The sequence below is a fragment of the Salmo salar genome, chromosome 18 (genome assembly GCF_965601325.2).
Source record: "Salmo salar chromosome 18, fSalSal1, whole genome shotgun sequence".
Taxonomy (NCBI): domain Eukaryota; kingdom Metazoa; phylum Chordata; class Actinopteri; order Salmoniformes; family Salmonidae; genus Salmo; species Salmo salar.
In genome coordinates, this window is record NC_138308.1 from 102161161 (window position 1) to 102169621 (window position 8461).

The 8461-nt window shown below is 41.3% G+C and overlaps 1 non-coding gene across 1 annotated transcript in view; it reads right to left on the reverse strand.

The window, feature by feature from the left end:
- The window catches only part of LOC123724023 (uncharacterized), a 23083-nt gene extending 15919 nt beyond the window's left edge, over positions 1–7164 (reverse strand). Inside the window, exon 1 of the transcript XR_014381311.1 lies at positions 7012–7164. This is a non-coding gene — a transcript (uncharacterized LOC123724023). The remainder of the gene's footprint in view (positions 1–7011) is intronic.
- Positions 7165–8461: the final 1297 nt, after the last annotated feature.

Genomic DNA, 8461 nt, shown 5'->3' on the forward strand with positions numbered 1-8461 from the left:
GATCACTATGGTACATGATGTAAACACTGAAACACACAGAGAGAACTATCACTATGGTACATGATGTAAACACTGAAACACACAGAGAGAACGATCACTATGGTACATGATGTAAACACTGAAACACACAGAGAGAACTATCACTATGGTACATGATGTAAACACTGAAACACACAGAGAGAACTATCACTATGGTACATGATGTAAACACTGAAACACACAGAGAGAACTATCACTATGGTACATGATGTAAACACTGAAACACACAGAGAGAACTATCACTATGGTACATGATGTAAACACTGAAACACACAGAGAGAACTATCACTATGGTACATGATGTAAACACTGAAACACACAGAGAGAACTATCACTATGGTACATGATGTAAACGCTGAAACACACAGAGAGAACTATCACTATGGTGCATGATGTAAACACTGAACCACACAGAGAGAACTATCACTATGGTACATGATGGAAACACTGAAATACACAGAGAGAACTAACACTATGGTACATGATGTAAACACTGAGCTGTTCCATGTACAGTTCCAGTGAAAAGTTTGGACACACCGACTCATTCAAGGGTTTTTCTTTATTTTCTACATTGTAGAATAATAGTGAAGACATCAAAACTATGAAATAACACATATGGAATCATATAGTAACCACAAAAGTGTTAAACAAATCAAAATATATTTTATATTTGAGATTCTTCACAGTAGCCACCTTTTGCCTTGATGACAGCTTTGGACACTCTTGGCATTCTCTCAACCAGCTTCATGAGGTAGTAACCTGGAACCTTTGACCGGTAGTAAAACTGAAACTGGCTCTCATGAGGACCGCCACAGGAAAGAAAGACAGAGTTTCCTTTGCTGCAGAGGATGAGTTCATTAGTTACCAGCCTCAGAAATCGACAATTAACTGCACCTCAGATTGCATCCCAAATAAATGCTTCACAGAGGTCAAGTAACAGACACATCTCAACATCAACTGTTCAGAGGAGACAGAGTGAATCAGGCCTTCATGGTCGAATTTCTGCAGAGAAACCACTACTAAAGGACACCAATAAAAGGAAGAGGCTTGCTTGGACCAAAAAACACGAGCAATTAGACCGGTGAAAATCTGTCCTTTGGTCTGATGAGTCCAAATTTGAGATTTTTGTGAGACGCAAATTAGTTGAGCCACCATTTGCCTTGGCATTTTTGTTTTTTGAAACCAGGTTTGCTGTTCACTTACGCTATATAAGATGGAAGGGAGTTCCATGTCCTCATGGCTCTCTATAATACCGTACGATTGCCTTGAATTTGCTCTGGATTTAGGGAACTGTGAAAAGACCCCTGGTGGCATGTCTGGTGGGGTAAGTGTGTGTGTCAGAGCTGTGTGTTAGTTGACTATGCAAACTTTTTGGGATTTTCAACACATTAATGTTTCTTATAAAAAGAAGAAGTGATGCAGTCAGTCTTTCCTCAACTCTCAGCCAAGAGAGACTGGCAGCATAGTATTTATATCAGCCCTCTGATTACAATGAAGAGAAAGACGTGCTGCTCTGTTCTGGGCCAGCTGTTTACTGTCTATGGAGATTGCATGGCCATGTGCTCGATTTTACACACCTTTCAGCAACGGGCGTGGCTGAAATAGCTAAATCCACTAATTTGAAAGGATGTCCAGATACTTTTGGCCATGTAGTGTACATGAGGACCACACTGTCATGTACGCCATTACCCCCCCCCCCCCCCCCTATTGACCTGGCTGAGACAAGACTACAGTCCCATTACCCCCCCCTGCTGACCTGGCTGAGACAAGACTACAGTCCCATTACCCCCCCTGCTGACCTGGCTGAGACAAGACTACAGTCCCATTACCCCCCCCCCCCCTGTTGACCTGGCTGAGACAAGACTACAGTCCCATTACCCCCCCTGCTGACCTGGCTGAGACAAGACTACAGTCCCATTATCCCCCCTGCTGACCTGGCTGAGACAAGACTACAGTCCCATTACCCCCCCTGCTGACCTGGCTGAGACAAGACTACAGTCCCATTACCCCCCCTGCTGACCTGGCTGAGACAGACTACAGTCCCATTACCCCCCCCCCCCCCCCCCCCCTGTTGACCTGGCTGAGACAAGACTACAGTCCCATTACCCCCCCTGCTGACCTGGCTGAGACAAGACTACAGTCCCATTACCCCCCTGCTGACCTGGCTGAGACAAGACTACAGTCCCATTACCCCCCCCCCCCCCCCTGTTGACCTGGCTGAGACAAGACTACAGTCCCATTACCCCCCCTGCTGACCTGGCTGAGACAAGACTACAGTCCCATTACCCCCCCCCCCCCCCTGTTGACCTGGCTGAGACAAGACTACAGTCCCATTACCCCCCCTGCTGACCTGGCTGAGACAAGACTACAGTCCCATTATCCCCCCTGCTGACCTGGCTGAGACAAGACTACAGTCCCATTACCACCCTGCTGACCTGGCTGAGACAAGACTACAGTCCCATTACCCCCCCTGCTGACCTGGCTGAGACAAGACTACAGTCCCATTACCCCCCCCCCCCCCCCCCTGTTGACCTGGCTGAGACAAGACTACAGTCCCATTACCCCCCCTGCTGACCTGGCTGAGACAAGACTACAGTCCCATTACCCCCCTGCTGACCTGGCTGAGACAAGGCTACAGTCCCATTACCCCCCTGCTGACCTGGCTGAGACAAGACTACAGTCCCATTACCCCCCCCCCCCCCCCCCCTCCTCCCCTGCTGACCTGGCTGAGACAAGGCTACAGTCCCATTACCCCCCCCCCCTTCCTCCCCTGCTGACCTGGCTGAGACAGACTACAGTCCCATTACCCCCCCCCCCCCTTCCTCCCCTGCTGACCTGGCTGAGACAAGACTACAGTCCCATTACCCCCCCCCCCCCCCCTCCTCCCCTGCTGACCTGGCTGAGACAAGGCTACAGTCCCATTACCCCCCCCCCCCCTCCTCCCCTGCTGACCTGGCTGAGACAAGACTACAGTCCCATTACCCCCCCCCCCCTCCTCCCCTGCTGACCTGGCTGAGACAGACTACACTCCCATTACCCCCCCTGCTGACCTAGCTGAGACAAGACTACAGTCCCATTACCCCCCCTGCTGATCTGGCTGAGACAGACTACAGTCCCATTACCCCCCCCCCCCTCCTCCCCTGCTGACCTGGCTGAGACAGACTACACTCCCATTACCCCCCCTGCTGACCTAGCTGAGACAAGACTACAGTCCCATTACCCCCCCTGCTGATCTGGCTGAGACAGACTACAGTCCCATTACCCCCCCCCCCCCCCCCCCCCCTGCTGACCTGGCTGAGACAGACTACAGTCCCATTACCCCCCTGCTGACCTGGCTGAGACAAGACTACAGTCCCATTACCCCCCTGCTGACCTGGCTGAGACAAGACTACAGTCCCATTACCCCCCTGCTGACCTGGCTGAGACAAGGCTACAGTCCCATTACCCCCCCCCCCCCCCCTTCCTCCCCTGCTGACCTGGCTGAGACAAGACTACAGTCCCATTACCCCCCCCCCCCCTCCTCCCCTGCTGACCTGGCTGAGACAAGGCTACAGTCCCATTACCCCTCCCCCCCTCCTCCCCTGCTGACCTGGCTGAGACAAGACTACAGTCCCATTACCCCCCCCTCCTCCCCTGCTGACCTGGCTGAGACAAGGCTACAGTCCCATTACCCCCCCCCCCCCTCCTCCCCTGCTGACCTGGCTGAGACAGACTACAGTCCCATTACCCCCCCTGCTGACCTGGCTGAGACAAGACTACAGTCCCATTACCCCCCCGCTGACCTGGCTGAGACAAGACTTCAGTCCCATTACCCCCCTGCTGACCTGGCTGAGACAAGACTACAGTCCCATTACCCCCCTGCTGACCTGGCTGAGACAGACTACAGTCCCATTACCCCCCCCTGCTGACCTGGCTGAGACAAGACTACAGTCCCATTACCCCCCCTGCTGACCTGGCTGAGACAAGACTACAGTCCCATTACCCCCCTGCTGACCTGGCTGAGACAGACTACAGTCCCATTACCCCCCCCCCTGCTGACCTGGCTGAGACAAGACTACAGTCCCATTACCCCCCCCCCCCCCCTCCCCTGCTGACCTGGCTGAGACAGACTACAGTCCCATTACCCCCCCCCCCCCCCCTGCTGACCTGGCTGAGACAGACTACAGTCCCATTCACCCCCCCCCCCCCCCCCCCCCCCCCCCCCTGCTGACCTGGCTGAGACAGACTACAGTCCCATTTAGCAGTTGTGCAGGAAGTCCTTACTGATTTAGGGCAAAACTAAATACATGTTGTTTTCAAGTTCTCGTAAGATTGTCTAGAATGGATTAGATCTGCACTCATCAGATGCTTCTGTAATTACACATCTCTGCATACCAATACCTTGATATTAAACTATATAGATATTAAACCATATAGATATTAAACTATACAGATATTAAACTATATAGATATTAAACTATATAGATATTAAACCATATAGATATTAAACCATACAGATATTAAACTATATAGATATTAAACCATAAAGATATTAAACCATATAGATATTAAACCATATAGATATTAAACAATATTGATATTAAACCATGTAGATATTAAACTATATAGATAATGAACTATATAGATATTAAACAATATAGATATTAAAACATACAGACATTAAACTATATAGATATTAAACTATATAGATATTAAACCATATAGATATTAAACCAAATAGATATTAAACTATATATATATTAAACTATACCGATATTAAACCATATAGATATTAAACTCTATAGATATTAAACCATTTGGATTCTAAACCATACAGATATTAAACCATAAAGATATTAAACCATAAAGATATTAAACCATACAGATATTAAACCACAGAGATATTCAACTCTGTAGAGCTTAAACCAGTTGGATTCTAGACCATGCAGATATGTAACGCCAGCAAGGTGTGTGCACCATAAAGATACCAGGGCTATGTAGAGGTTCGACTATCCACGAGAGTGGACCAGTACAGATATAAAACGCAAATAGAAATGAAACTGTATAGCTATTACACTATACCGATATTAGACGCACAGAGATATTAGAGCGTCTATTGCTAAATGACTAAAATGTAAACATGTAAATGTTAAACCATATAGATATTAAACCATATAGATATTAAACTATACAGATATTAAACTATACAGATATTAAACTATACAGATATTAAACTATACAGATATTAAACTATATAGATATTAAACCATACAGATATTAAACTATATAGATATTAAACTGTATAGATATTAAACTGTATAGATATTAAACTATATAGATATTAAACCATATAGATATTAAACTATACAGATATTAAACTATATAGATATTAAACTGATATACGATATTAAACCATATAGATATTAAACTATATCAGATATTAAACTGATATAGATATTAAACTATACAGATATTAACATTATATAGATATTAAACTATATAGATATTAAAACTATACAGATATTAAACCATGATAGTAGATATTAAACCATACATAGATTTTAAAACTATATAGATATTAAACTATATAGATATTAAAGCATACAGATATTTAACCATATAGATATTAAACAATATAGATATTAAACTGATATTATATATTTAAACTATACAGATATTAAACTATATAGATATTAAACCATATAGATATTAAACCATATAGATATTAAACTATATAGATATTAAACCATATAGATATTAAACCATATAGATATTAAACTATATAGATATTAAAGCATACAGATATTTAACCATATAGATATTAAACAATATAGATATTAAACTGTTTTAATATTTAACTATACAGATATTAAACCATATAGATATTAAACCATATAGATATTGAACCATATAGATATTAAACCATATAGATATTAAACTATAAATATTAAACATTATAGATATTAAACAACAATATAGATATTAAACTTTTCAGATTTTAAACCATATAGATAATAAACCATACAGATTTTAAACATTTTAAATATTGAACGATATATATATAGAGATATTAATTCTATACAGATTTTAAACAATATAGATATTAAAATTATATCTAGTCCATTGAACTGTATAGATATTAAATTATATAGATATTAAACCATACAGATATTAAACCATATAGATTTTAAACTATACAGATATTAAACTATACAGATATTAAACCATACAGATATTAAACCACATAGATATATTAAACTATATAGATATTAAAACTATATAGATATTAAAACTATATAGATATTAAAGCATACAGATATTTAACCATATAGATATTAAACAATATAGATATTAAACAACTGTTTTAATATTTAACCATACAGATATTAAACTATACAGATATTAAATCACATAGATATTTAACCATATAGATATTAAACTATACATATATTAAACATTATAGATATTAAACAACAATATAGATATTAAACTTTTCAGATTTTAAACCATATAGATAATAAACCATACAGATATTAAACATAAATATTAACATATAATTAAATATTAATTAACAGATTAAACAATAAGATATAAAATTATATTATATAACTAAGATATTAAAAAAGAATTAAACCATATAGATATAAACAACAATATTAAACATATAGATATTAAACATATAATATTAACCATATAGATATTAAACTATACTGATATTAAACATAAGATATTAAACTACAGATTTAAACAATAGATATTAACCAATAGATATTAAAATATATCTAGAATTAACCATATAGATATTAAACCATACAGATATTAAACGATATAGACATTAAACTATACAGATATTAAACCCAGATATTAAACCTTACAGATATTAAACCATATAGATATTAAACCATATAGATATTAAACCATATAGATATTAAACTCTATAGATATTAAAACATATATCTAGACATTAAACCATTTAGATAATATTAAACTCACAGAGTAGAAGACAGGTGCATTCCATCTCAACGTGTCGATCACTAACTGTATCTAAACTCTAGTGACTTGTAGCCTGTCCATCCCCCCACCCACCTCTCCTCTCTACCCATCTATACTTCCTCTTGAGAAGGACTGAGAGGTGTGAAAGATGTGTGTGACAGAATGAGGGGCCCTAGAGAGAAGAGAGACACAGAGAGAGAGAGAGAGAGAGAGAGAGAGAGAGAGAGAGAGAGACACAGATAGAGAGAGAAGAGAGACACAGAGAGAGATAGAGAGACAGAGAGAAATAAATAAATAGAGAGAGATATATATAGAAGAGAGGGACAGAGAGAAGAGAGACAGAGAGCGATAGAGAGAGAGAGAGAGACAGACAGACAGACAGACAGACAGACAGACAGACAGACAGACAGACAGACAGACAGACACTACCCTCCACAACATAACCTACATAAAGAGAGAGAGAGAGAGAGAGAGAGAGAGAGAGAGAGAGAGAGAGAGAGAGAGAGAGAGAGAGAGAGGGAGGGGAGAGAGAGAGTGAGGGGCATAGATACAGAGAGGGGAGACATACAGAGAGAGATAGATACATACAGAGAGAGAGTGGAGAAAGAGAGAGAGAGACAGAGAGAACGAGCACGAGGGAGAGAGAGAGATAGAAACACGTGAGCTCCCACATTTTCAGCATGTTTTTACAAAAAGAGTTAGATGAACTTGGATTTTTCCAAAAAGGAGATATACAGGATACTACCCTCCCCAACATAACCTTCAATCAAAATCAAAACTCCAAACCTACCACCTGATTTTGGACAAAACTACCCAGAAGGATTCCTACTACCAAAGATTATTATTTCCAAGATTTACAGCAAATGGTCTGGCAAACAAACAACAGAAACCTGAAACACCATCCAACCTGGAACTGAGTGAGTCATGTTCAGTCTGTAGTCCAACCTGGAACTGAGTGAGTCATGTTCAGTCTGTAGTCCAACCTGGAACTGAATGAGTCATGTTCAGTCTGTAGTCCAACCTGGAACTGAGTGAGTCATGTTCAGTCTGTAGTCCAACCAGGAACTGAGTGAGTCATGTTCAGTCTGTAGTCCAACCTGGAACTGAGTGAGTCATGTTCAGTCTGTAGTCCAACCTGGAACTGAGTGAGTCATGTTCAGTCTGTAGTCCAACCAGGAACTGAGTGAGTCATGTTCAGTCTGTAGTCCAACCTGGAACTGAGTGAGTCATGTTCAGTCTGTAGTCCAACCTGGAACTGAGTGAGTCATGTTCAGTCTGTAGTCCAACCTGGAACTGAGTGAGTCATGTTCAGTCTGTAGTCCAACCTGGAACTGAGTGAGTCATGTTCAGTCTGTAGTCCAACCTGGAACTGAGTGAGTCATGTTCAGTCTGTAGTCCAACCTGGAACTGAGTGAGTCATGTTCAGTCTGTAGTCCAACCTGGAACTGAG